We start from the raw sequence: 22,327 nt of genomic DNA on the forward strand, positions 1-22,327 counted from the left end.
GCGGGGGGCGCGGAGAGGCGGGGACTCGGGGCCCCGGGACTCCACTCGCTTCCTCCGCGGGTGAAAGTGGAGTGGCCCCGGAGGGCCGGCGCGGGCCTGGCTTTGGCCCGCCGCTCTCCGCTCGGGGAGTTGACATTTGGTCGGAGTGTCGCGGCGCTCCCCGAGACCCCGCCGGCGGGAGGAGGAGGGGGCGGAGGAGGGTGGAGACTGCGGGGCTTGGCCAAGGAAGGCGCACATCCTCGGGCGGGCGGGCGGGCGGTCGTGACGCGGCGGGGATTAACTTTACATGAATAATGTGAGTGCGCGCCGAGAGGAGACCTTCGGCTCCGGGCTGGGGCCAGCGCCCGCAGGCTGCCTTCCCCGGGCGCGGGCGCCCGACCCGACCGGCTCCAGGGCGCTGGTAATTGGGCGAGAAGACGGCGGGGCGGGAGGGCGGGCGCGGAGGCACGGAGGGCTGGGGTGGGAGAGGGGGTGGGGGATAAGGGGTAAAAGGGGGCGACCGGTCCATTGCGACTGTCCGGCGGGGTGGGCGGGATGGGGACGCGTGCGGCGGGAGCCCCGAGGGGGTGGCGGGCGGAGACGCCGGGCGCGCGTGGGTGGCGGGGGGGTGTCACCTCCGTACCTATCTCCGCGTGGGGTGCTGCACCCCGGCTCTGGGAGACGGCAGCCGCTCTCGTGCCGTGACGGCAGACAGCCTGGCATGGGCAGCCCCTGGAGCACAGTGCCCAGGGTCCGTCCCCCCCCCCCCCGCCGCTCCCCTCGCCCGCCCCACTCCGCGACCCCCCAGCTCCGATCGCAGTGACTCTGTGCCTCCAACCCCCGGAGCCTAGTTGTTGACAGGCTCCTTGGGAAATGGAGTTTGGCATCTTCAGCGCCGCGGAACCCAGTGGAAGTTTCCATGAGAAGGAAGTTGTGTGACACACGGGGGTTCGGAAAAGGTTGGCTGGCACGGCGGGGTTGGAGAGTGGGGGGGGGGCGCAGTTTAAAGGGACTGTGAGTCTCCGGTCTCCTGTGTTTGCCCACTGCCCCTGGCATCTCCAGGGGTTTGGAAAGGGGAATTCGCCTGGCTGCGGGGTGGGTGGGTGGGTGCTGCGGCCGGAGCTTCCTGGGCTTCTCCGAGCCGTCTCCGGAGTCGCGCTCCTTCTCCTGGGGCAGCATCTTCCTGGGGGCGCCTCCAGCCCCGCGGGGCACCCTCCCGACTCTTCGGGCCACGACTCACCTGGGAGAATTGTGTTTGTCTGTTTTTTATTCCTAGTGGTTTTCGTCCTTCTTAGTTGGAGTCGTCATTTTGGAGGACGATTTCCCAATAACCACTGTCGGATTATTATGGGAGCTAATTCTTAAGCCTTCTGATTTGTCTTAAGGAGGGGGGTGGGGCTAGAGTTGTTTGTTTTCATTAAAGGCTAAATGTCTGATTTCCACCACCACCCCCCCCAAGTGGGAATTCTTAAAGAAGGGCCTAGAAGCATGTATGAAATGAGTTAAAGAGAGTTACCTGAACAGCCAGGTTCTGACAACTAGTTCCTGTTCTCTTCACACACTGAGAAACCGCGACCGTTTCCAACACCTAGGCCAGTCAGTGAATGGGCTAGAAATTCTCACTCAGTTTGTTATTGATCTTAGGTACGAGTGGGATTCAGTTTTTTTTTTTAAAAGAAAAAGCTGGAGAAATTAACTATTCTTTTAATAGTGTATGAGACAAGACCAGCAGTTTCTTTAGTGATAAATATATTAGGTAACAGAGACCTGTTGGGCAATATCTTTTTTACGATTTGGCCTTTAGTTAGTAATGCTAGTGTATCCTGTAATATGTTGCATACATTGTGTGGCAAAGGAATAAAAAGTGCATTTCAGTGAAAAGGTTCCATGATTTATTTTGAATATTCATGGTAACTGATCTGACTCCCTAATTCACTTCGGTTAATTATTTCTAGTTCTGATAAGAAAGTCCTAAGCTGGCATATACTAATGTAAAAAACATGTCTCAATGGGAATTATTTTGAGCAGTGGATGACTTTTAAGATGTTTTCATGACACTTGGTTGTGTTTCAATTGGTCCAAAGTGCTATTCCATCGTAAGTGATTTGTTTGGTGTCATTCTATGTGAATGGATTTAGTGGCCATCGATTTATTATTTGTATATCTTAAAACAGATCAATCAAAAAATCATTTTTAGTTAATTTTGAAAGGTTATATATTAGAAGTGGAAACATCTGCTAGTAAATATAGCTTGGCTTTATGAGTGAAAGTAGATGATGCTGAACATAGCACATGAAGCAATTCCTGTTGGTATAACAATGCAAAGGCATAATTTTGTTGATATTTGGAGAACGTCATATAAAGTCACTGACTTTATGAAGAGGAATAAAATCTCCATCTCCTGTCTTTTAGGGTTCTTTTTTCTTTTATAGCAGATTCTGCTATCAATAGAGATGAATTAATAGACTTTTCTTTTGAGCCAGAATCTTTGGGAAAATGATAAGTTAAAAAAATCTCCTGGAAAGGGAGAAAGTTAAGGATTTCACCTGCAGTTGCTGGAATCATGTGTGGAGCCACTAGTCCAGTTATATGTTTCTTTTTTTAGTAAGCTCATCTTTTTGATGGAAATCAGAGTAAAGCTGATTGGTTTCTTTAGCTCCTTCTTCTCATTGTAGTGTAAGATGATATAGCACCTTCTTAGAAAGCCCTTCCCTGACCACTGGAGCAAGGGCTATCTCTTATTCTTTTTCAGAAAGGCTGCACTGGTTTTTCTTTGTTTGTCCTTTTTCTTTCCTATTTACAATGTGAATTGTTCTTTTAAGTTGGCAATCATTAATTACCTTAACAATCCTCCTTATTAGAAAATGGAGTCAGTGAAAAAAATGGAGTCTTGACTGACTCCTTCACTAATAATTTCTGTGGAAGAGCTCTTGACACACAGCAGGTGCCTCTTCTGGGTAAAGCTTCATTGAATGTACTAATAGTTGTATCCAAACACTATGTTCTTCAAAACACCTGAGCATCATTAGTTGGTGCCAATGGGTTATGACAACATTTGCAGTATGTGTGTGCATGCATACAACCCCGTGTATGTGGCTCAAAATCAATATCTCTTCTCTCACTCTCTGTCATCTCTATTGTTCATTAACAAACTCAGCAATAGGCTCACCATTCTGGGTAGTGACAGTGTAGAGGGCTATTTCTACAAGTTCCTTTTGGAATATTTGACGTGAGTACATAGAAATACTCAACAGTAGAGCTGTCATATGTGTCCACTTGATTGCCTAAAGACATTGACCTTAAGCTCCCTGAAATTTCAGTGGCATCTTTATTTGTTTCAGAGGTATTGTCAGTACTAAGAGTGAAATTCCAGAAACCAGACATCACTGGGTGATAGCAATGACTTCTCACTCAGCAGGTCTTGGCAGTCCCTCTGGCTTTGGCAGTTCTAAAGAGACCAAGGGCATACGGTGGTTGAGTTTAGGCTGTCAAAATGGTGGTTGTAGAGGGCAAACATGGGACCCAAAATTAGATAGAAATAGTTCTTGATAGTATGCTTGAGAATAACCTGTTACCCTATGTTGTAAGTGAAACCAGATAAACTTTTCTCTTTTTTCCTACAATGTATGTTCATAGACACATTCTAGATCAGATGATTGTGAGAACTACTGCATTTTCTGAGTCTTTAGGTCACAGAGTATGGTACCTAAGGGATCAATCATCTTTATATTATTGTACATGAAAAGTCTTGCCAATTGAAAAATGAAAGGAGATTATAACTGATATTTATGGAAATTTGTTTTTGTTTAGAGAGACAGCTTTCAGAATTGTCTGAGTAAATGCAGAGTAAATGCAGAGAGACAGCTTTCAGAATTGTCTGAGTAAATGTCAGGCACCCATAACTCATGCTTATAATGCTAGCTAGTCAAGAGGTTGATATCTGAGAATTGCAGTTCAAATCCATGAGACTCTTATCTCCAATAAACTACTGAGAAAGCCATAAGCAGAGCTGTGGCTCAAGTTGTAGAGTACTACCCTTGAGCAAAAACACTCACGGACAACACACAGGTCCTGAGAGTTCAAGCTCTAGTACTGGCACACATACAAAAAAAATCCCACAAAACAATGAGACTGTTGAAAGTGTAAAGAGAAGATGAACATCTTAGAGAAGAAGGAAAATAACAGTAAAATCATAAGTACTTACTGCTTATTTATTTAGCTGTGAATCTCATTGTAGCCAACCTCACAGAAAATAAGAAATGTAGGGGTGGTATGTAGGATAGTGATTAGTATTGATCATGTAACACATGCAGAGTACTTGCTGTGGTGCCTGGCAGCTAATATACATTCATATGAAATATCTAATCATATTATGGACAACAATACTCCAATAGAAAATAAAGTATGTCTTTAACCAGTACTCACAGGAGGAGAGAATCTTTTTCTCTGCTAAAGGCCATTTGGAAATTTATATCATTCAAGGACCATACAGAGTTATCAGTGCCCAAAGGGGAGCCATGGACAGCTAACAAGAAGCATCACTGGGAGCATTTGTGTTTGTCCTGTCATTTTTCAGGCCACACATTCTGTACCCTTGCTCCAGTGGGGGAAAAAAAAAACTGTGGAGAGCTTTGTGAAGAAAAGCATCCCAATGTGAGTTTATCTCTGGGGGCCTGGGCTACTGTGGTCCAGTGGTAGAGTTTTGGCAATGGTCCTGGATGCTGAAATAGAGCTCAGAAAACCTAGAGGAATGAATGGCTAACATGTCCTTTAAGCTAACTTTCTCGGATATCTAGTGTGTCAGCCAGGCTTTTGGGTAGAGCAATCTGAGAGGACAGGAGAGCCAAGTACTTGAAAATGACTCTATAGCGACAGACTTCCCTGAACAAGTGGCCCTGATGTTTTTGCTTTAGTCTGCAGAGCTCTTTCCCCATTTCCATGTCTGCCCCACCTCTGAATTGTAATGGGAGGTGGGCTGTTGTGTGGGTTTACTCATTCTTGACACCCCACTAAGTACCTAGTCGAAAGTTTGGCATGAACACAGTTGAAACTTGTTGGAAGAAATGATAGCTGGGGGAGAAGAGGTAGCGCTTCTGTTTTTCCTCCCTGTACTGGGTGCCTTCTAATTTTGTTTTGCCCAGAATGAATGTTTGCTGCCTGGATTGCATCATGAGTCCAGATTGCTGACTGTTTTACTAGAAGGGCTCATACTAGTGTCAAAGATGGTTGAGCAATGCAGGGCTAGTTAACTCCTTGCTTGGTTTAAAGTCATCTTGATGCTTTGCTGTGATTTTTCATTCCATGTACAGCTATTTGGGAGCCTACTATGTGCTAAAGCTTTACTAGGCACTTTGTGGTTTAGTGTATAGCCATGAGAAGGGGTAATAGATTTGTAAGACCAAGGGACTCTACATGCTCTCCACTGTGATGAAATGATTATGCCTATTGGAGTTCCTCCTATGATACCATAGCCGAAATAAAATCACTTTATTTCTGTGGAGCTGATAGTCTTGTGGTCTCTGTAGCCCAGTTGTAGTGTGAGTTCTAGTGCAATTTACATAGAATTCTCTTGTATCCAAGTAATATAGAGTTGAATATATTTAGGCCTGTGAGTTTCTGATTAGGGCTCTTCACTCCAAGTATTGAATTGACTTGCTAGTCAATGATGGCACTTAAGCAAGTGCCATATATAAATCACTGAGTCAGATTCCTGTCCTTCTATAGCCTCTTCTCAGGAAACCAGCCAACTTACAACTACAATAGGGATTGACATTCCATGCTAATGTTCCTTGGTCTCCATTGCCCTAATTTTTGAGGACTTTGGAGACTTTCTGTACTGGCAGTTCTTCTTGGGCAGTACTATTTTTATTGAGTGAGAACCTGAGCTCTGCTGTGAACTCAAGTATCTTTTCCAAACAAGTCAAGAGGGTCTGGTTAGAACCCAGGAAACTTGTCTTTACCCAGGAAAGCATACAGTAGTTTTTTCTATCCTGATAGGGACATATTCCATCTAAAATACATGTTCAATGGACATAGATAATGCTGATCTCTGACAGCCTGAATGTATAATGTGTGTATCTACTACTCTTAACCCAGAATAACTGACATTTGAGGCTTTGTCCAGAAAATACAACCTTGAACCGTCTACTGGATAATGCTTACCATAAATGAAATGATAGTCTGGGCACTAGTGGCTCAAACCCCAAACCCTAGCTTCTCAGAAGCTGAGATCTGCGGATCGAAGTTCAAAGCCAGCCCAAGCAGGAAAGTCCTTAAGACTCTTATCTCCAAACAAGCACAAAAAACAGCCAGAAGTGGAGCTGCAGCTAAAGTAATAAGCCACTAGCCTTGAGCATAAAAGCTAAAGAACAGAGTTCAGGCTTTAAGTTTAAAGGATAGGACACACACACACACACAAATTAAATCACATTTATGTAGATGAGTTCAAAGAACAAAACAAATGAAAAATTCATAGTCCAACTTGTCACTGTGAAGAAACTTCTACTTTTCATTCATGAATTCTTCCTAGTCTGGATGTTGGATTATAATTTATATTTTTTCTAATGCTGCTCTTCAAAAATTGCCTATACAATATATTATTATACATACATGTATATATGTAGGTATGTATATATATATATATATATATATATGTGTGTGTGTGTGTAGATGCTGAATAGAAATGATTCACATGTAAGAATTTGGAAAGAGTTTATCTAAACTAAGCTACTCATTTAAGTTTTTAGTGTCCAAAGGAGCTCTTGTGGGCTTCATGGCTCTCATTGATGATCCAGACCTAGGCATTTATCAGGAAGTCATGGGTGTTAAGTTGATGGAAGCAAAAATGTGGACAAAGGAATTCATGTTAACAGCAGGCCTGTCTTCCCTGAAGGCTCTGCCCATTGCCTGCAATAGGCAGAATCAAGAAGTAGTTATGGATTTCATGAAATACTATATGACTTTGGCACTCAGGCACCCATTGACAATTCTCTTATGTCCTCTAACATTTGGTCCCAACTTTTGCCCCTAACTCTGTAACCTGTAACTCTTGAGCCTCACATACACTTTCCTCACTTTATTAGTTCTTTTTCTCAGAAGTCTGTTTCTCCAAGTGTCTGCAATCCTTACACAGAACAGGTGCTCAAAACTGATGAACGATGATAACAATCACATTGTTCCTGGGTTTAGTCACCTTTTTTCACGTTTCTCTCTCATCTGTGTAAGTGTCGAACCAACTTGCATGTCCATACCTGCAGAATCTGTGTGACAAGTGTGTGTGACTTCCTGTGACAGGTTTGTCTCACAGTAATAAAGGCACTATTTGTTTACTTTTGCCCTTCCCATGCCCAGCTTCCAAATCATGGTAAGAAATGTCACTCACTGAGGTCCCAAACCACAAATCCTGTCATGTTTTTGGTCCTTTCTTATACCTGGATGTGTTCTCAGATCTGGTCTTTTTGTCACTGTGTTTGGAAATCCTGAGCTTAATAACTTAATATAGAACTTTCAGCATCCAAGTTTATACTAGTACATGTTGTGAATCAGTCCAAGAGTGTAGACAGCAGGTGGCAAAATTTATTTGGCTACCATATTTTGAGGGGGGTAGGGTAAATGGCTAAACTGCGGTGGAAGAAGTTGTGAGGAAAAAATTCACTTTATTGCACTTTAAAAAACAAAGCATTTTAATATTGTGCTGCATTTTATACTCAGTGATAAATTAAAGCAGCTGTGTTAGCCCCACACTGGACCATTTTGTTTTTTTACTTTATGTTTGTATGTAACACTAATTAATACTACTGCCGAAGTACTTTGCAAAGTTCTGAAAATCATGCTACATATGTTACTTTTAAAATATTGTAATTATCATTTATAGCTTCCCTTTATTTCTAATGTTTATATTATTAATTTGTACAAACCTTTTTTCCCTGTTGTGTACATTTTGTTACCTTTGAAATTTTACCTGAACCCAACTATAATTTCTGCCATATCTGGAGAACTAGACTAATGTGTTTTATATCTGAATTGTAGTTACAAGAGATTAAAGTACAGAGTTGAAATAAATTTGTTAGTTTTCTTTTTTATTAAAAAATGAGCCAGGAGAACTTTACACAGTTAAGTCTTTAAAAAATAACTTACTATTTGTGTGGAGGATGAACCTATGGATTCATTCTGTAGTGTAGCATTTATAAAGAATTTGAAAAGCATCTAGTCTCCTGGTGCCTTGTAGAAAATCAATTTATTTGGTGACCCGCTCTATAGGTTCCTAACCATAAGGTGAAGGAATGATTTGAAATGTATCTACATGAATTTCTTTACTCTTAAGAATATAGGGTGACATTGTCCAAAAAGAAAGGCACTCATTACCTGACTTATGTAATTGTAATCCCTCTGGACATTGCCTTTATAATAACGGTAGAAAAAAAAAAAACGTTAAAAAGGAATGTATACTCAGATTTCATTTAATTGAAATGATCACAAATGGATCTTAAAATAAACTTCTTCCCTACCTAGAGTCCATCCTTCCACCCAGCCATCTGCTCCAATTGGGCTGATGCTAGGTGCCAACATTTAAAACTTTTTGCTAAAGAAATATGCTGTCTGCTGAGCTATCCACAGAGTGATTTCGTGTAGCACAATGTTTCTCAACAGCAAGTACTATTCATATTTGGAGCTACACAATTCCTTTGCACCCCATCCTAGTGGCCTCAGAATACAGTAGAGTTCTCTACTGGACATTGTAAGATGGTTAGCAGCATCACTGGCATCAACCCACTAGGTTTCAGTAGCACCAGTTGTGACAATCATGAAAGTCTCCCAACATTGTCTTCTACTAGGAGGCAGAACCATTCCTACTAAGACCACAGCTGTAGAAGATAAGAACCAGGGCTGTGTATTGGAACATGTGGACTCATTATATGTGCTTAGTTGCTTCATCTGTGATATGTGAAGATTACATAAAGTAATGTAGTATTTGATCCACAATTGAATATCAGCAATTCATAGTAATGGTAACACTAATACTGAACTGGAATTGCCATATGGTAATTTTTTTTATGAAGTAGTAGGGACCGTGAATAGTGGACATGCAGGGAGGGCTCTCAGAAGAAAGAACATGAAATACAAACATAGAAAGTGGGGAGAAGCCAGGAGCCCGTGGCTCACGCCTGTAATCTTAGCTACTCAGGAGGCTGAGATCTGAGGAATGTGGTTTAAAGCCAGCCCTGGGCAAGAAAGTCCGTGAGACTCTTATCTCCAGTTAACCACCAGAAAACCAGAAGTGGTGCTATGGCTCAAATGGTACAGCACTAGCCTTGAGCTGAAGAGCTGAGGGACAGCACCCAGACCCAGAGTTCAAGACCCATGACCAACAAAAAAAAAAGAAAATAGGGATAAAAGTGTGAAGGATTTTGGAAATTGTGGGCAGCCCAGCCAGTGTATAAAAGATAATAAGGAGGATGTTGGAACTACAATAAGGAAGATGAACTGAGCATATAGCATGAAGACATTCAAGAAATTCTGAAAATCAGATTTTTGTTTTTAAAGCGTTCTTTGGGATCTTTCTTGAATGAGTGTGTCTAGGGGTGAAGGGAACAGTTAGGAGAATCTGCCCAGAACGATAATGGAGGGAGTGGGGACAGTTACATGTTAACAGATTCCAACCACTCCAAAAGGTGGAAATTTTTGTCTAATTCTGATCATGAGTAATTTTAGCAGGCTAAAAATGGTAGAATTTTAAGTTTACTTTGAAAACAAGAGGCCAGGTTAGATCCTCTTTAAAATGTTTTCAAATCAGCCTAAACACTACCTCATAAGGAGCACTGTATATACTTGCCTCTAATTCCTTATCTGACAGATGCATAGTCTATGGCCATATTGAAATGATGTTGACATTGTTGTTTTGATCCATTATGTAATATCAAGCACTGATTATTTAACTGATTGGGATTTTATCTCCTTATTAGAGGTAGATGAGGAATATTGGAATGTGTAAAGGATTGAGAAGATGGCATTATAGAAATATCACATAGTAATAAAAAAGTTTTTGAGCACTTCCCTAGGGTTATCTGATCTTTAATTTCCTTAGTCATAAAATGATAAGTGTAAGTAAAGTAGATAATCTCAGTTATCTTTACCTCAAATATCAATTAAACTATTTACAAAACAAATGTTGGGACCTATGTTTCTTTGGATCTGGCTTACTTGCAATAACTAGTGTATGTATAGGATAATCTTACCAGAAAAGGTCAAAAGCTATGCACATATGACCATATAAGATGATGCTAAGTGAAATGAACCACACGATAGTGACACAAGAGGTTTTATCTTTCTTGCTGTTGTTTTTAACATACTTATAATGTACCATGTGATTTTTTTGTTTCTTTTATATTTTCTTCTCCTATGGTATTATCCCTGTTTTCACTATATTTGATTCCAGTGCCCTGCATCTTATATATACATTTTTCTAATTTGGGGAGGATAAGGGAAATAAAATGCTGAAACAAGGATACAGGTTGACCCACTGTAACAATGAGACATAGAAGACACTATGTTGAAAACGAACGTTACAACTTCTGGGTTGGGGGAGGAGTTGGGGAAGTGGGGAGGAAAGGGATTGTAGGGGAAAAACAAAGGAGGGGGTAACAATGCTCGATAATTTAAATACTCGTTACCTTCATGTAACTGTAACCCCTCTGTATAGTATCTTTACAATAAAATGATATATTAAAAAAGTCATAAGTCACAAGAAAATTACTAATGAAAAGCTTTGACTCAGAGGCAGCTAAAATAATCATAAACAATGAGTTAGGACATAGTGCAATAAAAGCTTTATATTTTTTTTTAAAAGTGTTGGGTTGTGGTTTGCAGAGCCCTAATACCCCAACACTGAATATTAGAAGTATAATGTTCTAATATCCCAGCAATAAACATTAGAAATACAATGTGAGCTATACATGTGGCTAAAGTATTTTCTGATAATCACATTATAAAGAGATACAAAATGACCCACGATTTTAATTTTAATACTGTGGTTTATTTTACCCAATAGCATCAAAATATTGTTTGTCTGTAATCAGTACAGATGCATTCGTGACATATTTTAAGTTGGAGTACTTCTACAAAATAGAAGCACATACATGAAATGTCAGGGCATACAGGCCAGAGTTGACTTTGGTATATTGATAGAAATGTAGAAGCCATTTCTCTGGAATAATTTTTAAGAGCTTTAGATTATGCAAATGATTCATTATATAACAGCTTGATGAAAAATACTAATTTCCTTAGCAATTATGCTAGTATGCATCCTATAATTGCTTACTAAAATAGGGCAGTCAAAAGGATGTCTGGGTTGTTTTCAAATTCTAAATGTACTTTACCACATTTACACCAGATCCATATGTTCCATAAAGAACCTATAAAAAGTATAGGGTACATGGTATCTGTGTATGTATGGAAGTATCATTAATTCTGCTTTGTACAATAAATATATGGTCATAACAAGTATTTAAATGGAGGAACATGCATAATAAGCCTGAAGTAACTACAAGAAAAGGAATCTCTCTCCCTGTAACTATGCAGAACATTTTACCTTCATGAAAACATTATTTTGTGTGTGTATATGTCAATACTAAGGTCAACTTAGGGCCTTGCATGCTTGCTTAGCTGTTTCTGCTCGAGGCTGACAAGCTACCATTTGAGCCACACTTCCTCTTCTGACTTTTTGTTGATTAATTGGAGATAAGAGTAACAGATTTGACATTTCAAAGCCTAAGCTGGCTTTGAACCATGACTCTCAGATCTGATCCTCCTGAATAGCTAAGGTTACAGGTTTGAGCCAATGATTCCCAGCTTTAATTTTTATTAGAATGTCTTATTCTAAGAAATGAGGGCTCAGTGAAAGAGTGCTTACCTAGTATGGAAAGGCCCTGTGTTCAGTCACCAGCACTGCAAAGCAAAGCAAAAAGGAGACACTAAGATCATATTAAGCTGGGATTATTAAGAAATAATCAGTGATATAGAATCAATATGTTAAAAATAATAATATGGGGCTGGGAAGGTGGCTCAGTGGTAGAGTGCTTGCCTAGCATACATGAGGCCCTGGGTTCAATTCCTCAGTACCACATAAGCAGAAAAAGATGGAAATGGTGCTATGGCTCAAGTGGTAGAGTGTTAGCCTTGAGCTGAAGAGCTCAGGGACAGTGCCCAGGCCCAGAGTTCAGGCCCCATGACCGACAAAAAATAAAAAAATAAAAATAATATGCCCTTGCATTAGCCTGGGAATGGCCAATTTCTTTACAGGTCTGTTTCTGTGAAATACTATAAGTATTTTAAAAATTAAAACATGCAACATTAGGAATTTAATCCTGACAACATCTGCCAGTGATTGACATCTAAGATCAGGGTATCCCCCAGCATCCAGACTCCAGTGCTGTCCTGTCACAGAGCAGAGAGGAAAAACTCTCATTCATGTATTGAACATGGATAATGTGGGCAGGTAGAAGATGGGGATCCTGAGTCTTGTGTTAGGTGGGAGCGAAGATCTGAAGTGAGACATTTCAAGCCGCAGTGTAAACATAAGGATGTAGATACCCACGTGAAACGCTTGGCTTTGCCATCTCCTCGCTAGGGTCTCTCTGACAAGTTTCTTGACTGTTTTGAGCTTCTGTCACTACCTCTGTGCCACGGAAATAATATTCGTATGGTTTGAAAGTTTCAAAATGTTTTAGGGCCTATGAGGACCCCCCCATTTTATCTCATTTGGGCTCTGAAGTGACTGCTACTACAGAGTGTTGTGTTGCACGTTGTGATTCACTGTAATGAATGGGAGAGTTGATTTCAGGACCCCAGTGGTTACCAAAATCTATAGATGCTCAATTCTTTTATATAAAATGGGGTTTAGCTCAGTGGAAGAGTATGTGCTTAGCATGTATGAAGCTCTTGTTCAGTCCCTAGAACCCCATCTCTTTCTCTCTCTCTCTCTCTCTCACACACACACACATACACACACATAGACCATAGTATTTTCACAAAATTTCATAAAATCCTGCCTCATTTAGTTAGAATCAAGATTAAAATTTTCTCTGATCCTGTCTTGCTAAACACAAACCACTTTTTGTGACGGTTTCCCTCACTCCTTTGTCTAGACCTTTGCATGTTTGCTCACTTACTATGAATACATTGTCCAAAACTCATATTCATCAATCAGACATTTCTTTTCTAGATTTTAAGTTCCAAGAGGGCAAGACACACAGTTAAGTAAGTTCAGTGCTGTTTCAGAAGTATGCACAGCAGGCAGGTGCTAAGCAAAGCTTTCCTGCTGTTTTGGCCAACCATACGTGGGCTGTTTTCATATAATTAGGATGAATCTAATTTTAAAGTGAACAACTGAGTGTCCTCAGATGAACCAGAATATACACTTACAAGGCCCTGCTGTCCTGCATTATAAATAAGGGAATAGGTTGTCCTGCAGAAAAGCTCAGCTGTTCTTTTCTTTTCTCTTAAAAAAAAAAAAAAAAGTGATCCACTCACAGCAGACCTGAGATAGACGATCTCTTCTTGCTAAGTTGGCAAGAATTCAGAGCCTCAAAGTGGACCTTCTCCACTAACGTGAAACTCAGCAAATATCCCTTCTGAGCATTAGTAAGGGGGCATGTTTGAAGATGGCTTATTTACTCTGATTACACCCCAAGCGTGGTGGCCGGGTTCCTCAACTTGTATGGCAGCAAGGACTTCCTTAGGTGACAAGTTCAGGTTTCTGCTAGGACAACACTTCTGACACCACTGTCAAGTGACTTTGTTGTTTCAGTTTCCTTTTTTTTTGCTGGACATGGTGCCATCACAGCAACTTTGGTGGCCCCACGCTTTTTTGTGGCCTTTTCTCCCTTTCTTAGTAGCTCACAGTACTCATTACATAAAACATGGGTGATGGGACATATCCCTGAGGACGTTTTAAATCCATTTCTTTTCATTGTTTCATGGTGTTTAAAATAACTGTTTCAGTGTTGTTGTTTTGTGGCTTTAAATCTCCACTGGTGATTCATTAACATTTGAGTGAACCCTGGCAGTCCTGCCTCTTCCTTTCTGCCTCTTCCCAGCTCTGTAGAAAAAGCCCCTTCTCAAAGTCTTGTTGTCAGAGTTTTTGTGCACATTGGACCATGCGGCCCTTGGTCAGCAATCGAGATAGATTATGCTTGTGCTCCTGCATTATTCCATCCTTGCCATCCTGGAGCAAAAGGGATGTTGCTTATTTTCTCCATGGGAGAGAATGGAATATGCAGGAAGTTGTGTTTTTTGATGGATCAGGAGTGGGACCAGAACATACAGATCACAGGAAGTTCTAATGATCCCGTGCCTGGGACCTTGGGATGAAAAATGAACCCGTCTTCTGTAATCCTGGGGCCATGCTAAGGGAGGAGTGTGGTGATCCTCTCTTACAGAAGAGGCACGTAGAAGCACTTAACTCTCACTCCAGTGTTTCCTTAAAACACTTGCCTTCCAGTGCAAGTTGTCTGTGGGAGCTGGTGAAGAAAATACCAGTGGGAGAGTAGGGAGGGAACCAGGGAAACATTGGCAGTCAATATGGGAGTTAGCCAAAGCAGTGACCACTGTGGGCACTGAGCTGAATTGCATTGGGGAAGCTTAGAGCCCATCCTGGTGCATGCTTGTCCTACCCAAGAAGAAAGGACAGTATGTGTCTACCAAATGTTGGTTCCATGGAGTTTCAGGTGTACCATGTTAGGTGTCCAAGAGGAAGCCCGAGACAAAGGAAGACAGCTGCTGACTGTCAGAAGACGTGACTACAGGTATTGGCATGGTCAAGGTGTCCACTGCACTGACTATAACTTGGCTTTATTGTCACTGGCAGGCTCCCATACAGGGCAACCTCGAACTAGTTTCCTGAGGCTTTGCTGGCCTTCTCAAGGCCTCTGCCTGGTCCTCATGAGCTTCAGACTGCCTTTGGCTGGAACCCTGGAGCAGACCACACCAGCGGTGGTTCAGGATTTAGTAGAGAGAGATCCATGAAAGCAGAAGGAACAGCCAGATTCCCCCGTGGTCTTCCCCAGCCTCACCCTCTCTGTGTCAGGCTCTCTCCACCCTCCCCGACACCCTGTTCTTCACCTACATAGTCAAGTGGGCTTAGCAAATGCATTCTCTCTCCTAGTAGCTTCTGTTGTTTCTACTGTGTCATTTATTCCCCTGGAATGAGATTTCTCAACCTTGGCACTTTGGCACTATTGACAGGATGGGGAAGATCATTGTTAGTTGTAGGGTAAGTTTATATTGTAGGTTGTTTAGGAGTATCCTGGCTTTTAATCAGCAGTGACTCCCCGCCACCTCCACCATCTCCACTGTGACAACCAGAAATGTCTAAGCATTGCCAAGTGATGTCTGAGGGACAAAAGCATTCCCATTGAAACCCATTGCCTTAAACCTTATTTCTCTATGTGAATCCCTTCCTCCCTTATGTTTTTGTTTTGTTATATTTATTTTATTGTAAAGATACTGTACAGAGGGGTGACAGTTACATGAGTAAGGCAATGAGTACATTTCCTGTCGAGCATTGTTACCCCCTCCTTTGTTTTTTCCCTACCATCCCACCTTCCAACCTCCTCCCTCCCTCCCCTAAGTTGTAAAGTTTGTTTTCAACATAGTGTCTTGTCCATCTCATTGTTACAATGGGTCATCTTGTATCTTTATTTAAGCATTTTGCTATTTCCCTTCCCCTCCCCATATTAGAAAAATGTATGTACAAGAGGCAGGGCACTGGAATCAAATGCAGTGAAAACAGGGGTTATACCAAGGGGAGGAACATACAAAAGAAACAAAAAATAATCACACAGTACATTTTAAGAATCTTGCTTTATTTTTTTTATTACTAATGACTGTCCATTTGTTATGCTCTTGGGTGTCATAGGGTAGGAAGAGGAGTCCAAAGTCTAGGAAATGGCATATATCTCCTAGTTGTTTTTGGTGCTTCTGCCTCACCTGTCCACAGCTTACCCCACCCAGCAACTACGAATCATTTGTCTCTGCTCTCCAACTTGTCTCTCCTTGAGCCTTTATCCCTTCCTCTCTTTTCTCTCCAACTGCATAGTGGACATGTGTACCATGGAGAATGCCACTTTCTGTCTCTGCCTCCTTTTCAAAGGCTCCTGTTCAACTCAAGAAAGCAAACTGTCATGGCAAGTCAGCTGATAAGTTATATAGTAAGTTGGAACATAACACTGTAAAAAAATACATTCATATTTTTTTTTTGCCATCAAACATTTATCTGGCATCCAATATGCTCCAGTTACATGGTTGGGTATAGTAGTGAGAAACATCCTCCCTAACCTTCCAGATATATACAAAATAATGATACTGAACATACCCTCATCCAAACAAAGCCCACTTTTGTTTTATCCATATATGTATCCCCAATTATGGAAGCTGGGTGTACAGAAACCTAATATTGTCCCAGAAAAGCTCACAATACCTTGCTCCACACTTCCTAAGTTGAAAACCCTACCTCCATGGAATACAATGAGGAAATCATGCTTTGAATTACAGGACTGCCTTCTGTCACATTCAGACGTGGTTTAGGAGTGCAGTCCACCTGGACAAGCAAGTTTCACAGTTTAACAAGCTCCTTAAATGAGTATTTCACACTCTGGTTTGTTGGCACCCTCTTTTGCTAGTTTTATGTAACCTGTTCCTGCTTTGCCTAATCCAGCAGTTATGCACTCCAAAGAGGCTTCCAAGCACTGGGAAACAGGATGGCATTGCTTGTACTTTTTTGGCTGAGGCTAAGTTATAGAGAAGGGAACTAAGGTAACAAGCACAGGGGTGAGGACTATGAAATGGTGATGTTCCCGAGAAGGCTGCTGTAGAATGCGGTCTCCAGCGCTGCCCTTGTGTGTGCTCTGTGTCCTGTAGAAAGGCTGGCGGGCCATGTCCCTGACTTTGATGCCTTAACTGTAAGGTAGTAGCGTGGCTATGCCTTAACGTTTCTCCTGACTAACTTGTGTACACTCATTTCTCAGGGTGTTGTCTCACCCACCCATAGCATCCACAACACCACTCAGGGGTGGTTAGAAATTCAGTCTAAGACCCCCTGCTTAGACCTGCTTAGCCAGGACCTGCATTTGACAAGTGCCTCTGAAGCACATGCAGAATTTGAGAAGCAGTTAAGTCCCTACTCCTAATTAAATGGGACGAAAAAGACCATCACACACACACACACACACACACACACAGAGTGAGTTAATATGGTAACCCTGTTGTGTACTGATTAACCTCTTAACTCAAGTTTAGTATTTTTCATACTTGGTTACCAACAAATTAATGTACCTTGGAACAGTGAGTCATAAAAATAGAAATCTTAAGTAAACCATACTAAAAATAGAAAATATTTGAGTATATCACGTGTTTTTGAAATATTTCATTCACTAAAAAAATGTGACCACTCCCCCTTCTCAGTATGTGTATCTCACAGTTCATGATTGCAAAGTGGAATTCAGGTTACAATAAAAGAAAACAATTCTTGAAAACCACTGTCATAAAGACCTAATGTATTTCTTTATATATGTTGGTCAGTATTCCACTTGAGATAATGAGATATTATCCAATTCAGATGATTGAATGAGATGTCTAAGTAGCAAATAAAGAGTTTACATTATCTGAACTACAAAGCAATGGCAATAAGATTTAAAATGTTCCCACAATTTCAGAAAACAATTGTGTAACATCCCCCAAAGACACCTCACTCAGATCAACATGGCATCAACAATAACCACAAGGAAGCTGAAAGATGTGTATAATAATTATAGACCCCAAAGAATTCCTCAGGTTCTTGGAGATGCAGGATATCGTAAAGTGACACTATAGTTGTAATACCTTCAGAAGTAAAAATGTTACAAATTTATGAGAGATTATTTGAAAATTTGGTCATTTACATTTCAATACTGGGGTTTGAATTCAAGTGCAGCTGGCACTCCACCATTTGAACCATACCTCCAGCCTAACCTTTTCCTGGTTAATTTGGAGATGCTATCTAGTGCACTCTTCTGCCGAGGCTGGCTTTGAACTATATGATTTTCTAGATCTCAGCCTTCTGAGTAGCTAAGATTACAGGTATATTCCATAGACATCCAGCTCATCTACATGTCTTTAACATTCATTTAGTTTTACACCATTTTTTAAAAAAGTGTTATTTAATAAAATGAATTTTTTTCTTTTTTAGTGAAGTTAAAAATGTAAACATATCCTTCCAAAGTCCAAGTGTAAATGAGCTGAGCACAAAAGAAGTTATTTAGATAATTAAAGCAGTATGCCTTCCAAAGCCATGTGTATCTATAGACAGAGGGAAAACCAAGTTGCTCTTGAAGCACTGGTCCGAGGGCAAGGAGTCCCATTTTACCACGTGTGGGAAAGAACTAGCCAGTGGGGTGAGGCCCAAGCATTTCTTGCAGGAGAGTGCTAATGCCAGGCTGGGATACAGTTCCCAGGAAGTGATTTCGATCTCCCAGGCAGGATCTGTGCCAGCCATGAGCTGTCTTTGAAATGCCTTTGCCCCATGAGACGTCAACTGCAATCGCCTGATACCTCCTAACTTCTCAACTGTTCTGCAGGCCCTACTGTCATGAAATGATCATTGATTCAAGCAATTTCTCAGAAATGTCCAAGGAGTTATTTAAAGCAGTACGTTTTAATTTAATTTTATTGTCCAGGTGATATACAGAGGGGTTATAGTTACATACACAAGGTAGTGAGCACATTTCTTTTAACATGATTTTAAGTACACTTTTAAAGAGCTGTGATTGTTTTCTTTATTCTCTTCTATAATTTGCATGTCCATTTATAGAATTGGCACTTTTATAGTAAGAGTTTTTTTGTTTTTGTTTGGTCCTGGGGCTTGAACTCTGGGCCTGGCCTGGGCATTATCTCAGAGCTCTTTTGCTCAAGGCTAGCACTCTACCACTTCAAGCCACAGTGCAACTTCCACTTTTCTGGTGTTTTGTTGGAGGTAAGAGTCTCAGAGACTGTTCTGCCCAGGCTGGCTTTGAAACATTATTCTAAGATCTCAGTCTCCTGAGTACCTAGGATTACAGGTGTGAGCCACCAGTGCCTGGCTTATGTCTTTAAGAAGATATTTAAGAATATATGTTTTGGGTGTAAGTTATGTGTTATAAAAGATGATATAAATAGAGCTCCTGATGAGATGCAAGTATTAAATGAAGTATGTGATTTTACTTATTTTAAACTGTTCTGTTACTTGGTTTCAAAACTAACCAACAGTCACCTTTGTGTGTACATGTATGCATGTGTGTGTATGCATGTGGCAGTACTAGGGCTTGACCTTAGGGCCTGGGCACTGTCTGTTAGCTTTTTCAAGTGGGGCTCTACCACTTGAGCTACATTTCTATATCCAGCTTTTTGTTGGTTAATTGGAGATAGGTATTTCATGGACTTTCCTGTTCAGAGATAGCTTCAAAACTAGATCCTCAGGGCTGGGAAGGTGGCTCAGTGGTAGAGCACTTGCCTTGCATCCATGAGGCCCTGGGTTCGATTCCTCAGCACCACATACGCAAAAAGAAAAAAGCCGGAAGTGGCGCTGTGGCTTAAGTGGTAGAGCGATAGCCTTGAGATGAAGAGCTGAGGGACAGCGCCCAGGCCCAGAGTTCAGGCCTCACGACCAGACCAAAAAAAAAACCCAAAAAACAAACAAAAAAAAAACTAGATCCTCAGATCTTAATTTCTTGAGTAGCTAGAATTGCAGATGTGAACCACTGGTGCCTGGTTAAACATTATCTTTTTGATAGTAAATGGCTCAAAGATTTTATATATTGTGACTATATAAACACACCAATGAAATATCATTTTAATATGAGCTAATTTAAAATTCTAGCATGTATATGTTAAATAAATTAAGTTTGAAAAACAATGTGAGAAAGTATAGTGGAGTTATTACAAATGATAGCATATATAACTTACATTTACTTATTTCTAAATGACATAAATCAAAATCCTTGAATAGTGTCTTTGATCATTTTTATATGTTGTTTTTATTTTGTAAATTAAGACATTGATTTGAGTATCAACCTGTGATATGTATCATTGGCGATATTTTGTTTATTTAAAAAATTGTGCCTCTTTTTTGCATGGTGGAGATACTTGTATAAAGTAGATCCATTGGCCTCTAAACTAATAAGAACATGGCCAATTTTGAAGCACATGCCAAATAGATAGAACATTATATTTTTAGAACATTGGCTATAAAAAACTACCTATTAGTGTGGTGGTTTTTTTCCTTTGTGATTTATCGGAGATTGAACATTTTTCCTTTATTAATAAGTATATTAAGTTATTGTATTATCTGCATTATATTAACAGATTTTATTTATACTTTTCAAATTAGTAAGAAAAGCAGATGTTTCCATATGCACCAATGTGACACAACTCCTCACAGTTAAACCTACTACTTCTACCTGTAAATGTGTAAGGTTTAGCCTTCTTTCTGTAACTCCCACAGTTAACCTACAAACAGAATCCATAAGCTAGAATTTTGCTTTAAATACTGTGTATTTGAATTGTTGTAGCTGTTTTCTACCCACTTACATAAGAAATCTAAGAAATCAGAATCAAAACAATAACCATCACCGGTAAGTTTATCCCAAAGCCTCAGATGACCAATTGTTTTCCTTCAACTCCCAAAGGTTTTAGTAATGGTCTGGGCTGATATATTTTGGGAAGGTTTTTTTTTTTTTTTTTTGGTTTTTTGGTTTTTTTGCCAGTGGTGGGGCTTGAACTCGGCCTGGGCGCTGTCCCTCAGCTCTTCAGCTCAAGGCTAGCGCTCTACCACTTGAGCCACAGTGCCACTTCCGGCTTTTTGCTTTTTGCTTATGTGGTGTTGAGAAATTGAACCCAGGGCCTTATGCATGCAAGGCAAGTGCTCTACCACTCAGTCACCTTCCCAGCCCCTTGGGAAGTATTATAAGGCCAGATGTCTGGGCTTAGTCATAGAGTGCTGTTTTGGATTAGTAATGCCTGCTATGGAAAAGAATAAGAGAATGATGGACTGTGTGTCATATAGTATTTTTGTTGTTTTTTTGTATTTTTTGTTATTGTTATTGTTTTTTATCTGTGTCCTCACCAAAGGAAGACTAAGTATTTAGAATATTGTACCAATAGATTGTCTTTGGTTTTCTGCTGCTGACTTCTGAAACTATGCTTGCTCTGAAATTTTGCTTATATTTTTTTCAAAAGTAAGCCTGGTAAGTAAAAATTATATAAAGTAATTTTTTTAAGTACTGGGGATTGAACCCAAAGCATCACTGTCACTGGGTCAATGCTCTACCACTTGGACCATGGCTCTCTGGCCTTTTGTTTTGCATTTTGTTTTTAGATAAAATTCTCACTAACTTCCCCAGGGATGGCCACAAACTGGACTCCTCCTACTTTTCCCTGCAGAACAAATGTGACCACAGGTGTGCACCACAACTCATGGCAAGACTGATTGTTGATTAGAAGTTTAAGGACAGTATTATATAAAATACAGAGTGAACATTTTATTTATTTTGCTTTTGAGTCCTGAGACTATGTATAAAACATCGTTAACAGTGTTTTAAAAATTGCAAGCAAACGAGGCACCTGTGGATCATGTCTACAATCCTGGCTACTCAGGACACTGAGGTCTGAGGATTGTGGGTAGAAGCTAGCCCTAGCAGGAAAGTCCATGATACTCTTCTTATAGCTCCCTCCTCCCCAAAAGCCAGAAGTAGAGTTATGGCTCCAGTGGCAGAGCAGTAGCTTTGAGCAGAAAGCTAAGGGAGAATGCTCACACCCTGAATTTGAACCTCAGTACCAGTACCGGTACCAAAAAATAAATTTAAAAAACATCAAAATGTCAAAATGGCTGGAATTATTTTAATATGCAAAGTTCTCAAAATGAAGCTGAAGAAAATTTAATGTATTACCATCGCAAGTGCTTAAATTGAATTTATGCACTTTATCATTTTGACTTCATGATCTACTTTATTTCTTGGTTAACAATACTCATTCTCACAGAAATGTTCGACCAGCCCCTTTCCATGAAGAACAAGAAGGACATAGTTTATAGAAGATAAAGCATATAGGAATTTCACACAAGCTCCTGCTGGGTCTACCAAGCTAAGAAGACTAAAAAGGAAAAAAAAAACCGGTAAAGTGGGAACAACAGTGTGAAACTGCTATCTGAAAGTCTCCAGAGCTGTGTTTCTTATTTTGCCAAGAAAAATTAGGTCTTCTGTCAATCAGTTCAATTAGACTCCCTGGAAACTTGTCTGTGAGCAGGCCTAAATGGTGTTCCCTTCCACTATACGCAACTGTCAAA

The 22,327-nt window shown here is 40.6% G+C and overlaps 1 protein-coding gene across 1 annotated transcript in view; it reads left to right on the forward strand.

Annotated features, from left to right (window-relative positions):
• Positions 1-288: 288 nt before the first annotated feature.
• Positions 289-22,327, forward strand: part of Thrb (thyroid hormone receptor, beta) — a 371,662-nt gene continuing 349,623 nt past the window's right edge. Inside the window, exon 1 of the mRNA XM_013010545.1 lies at positions 289-400. The gene's annotated coding sequence lies outside the window, so the exon portion shown is untranslated. The remainder of the gene's footprint in view (positions 401-22,327) is intronic.

This window comes from Dipodomys ordii, unplaced genomic scaffold, assembly GCF_000151885.1.
Source record: "Dipodomys ordii isolate 6190 unplaced genomic scaffold, Dord_2.0 Scaffold12, whole genome shotgun sequence".
In the NCBI taxonomy this organism is placed as follows: domain Eukaryota; kingdom Metazoa; phylum Chordata; class Mammalia; order Rodentia; family Heteromyidae; genus Dipodomys; species Dipodomys ordii.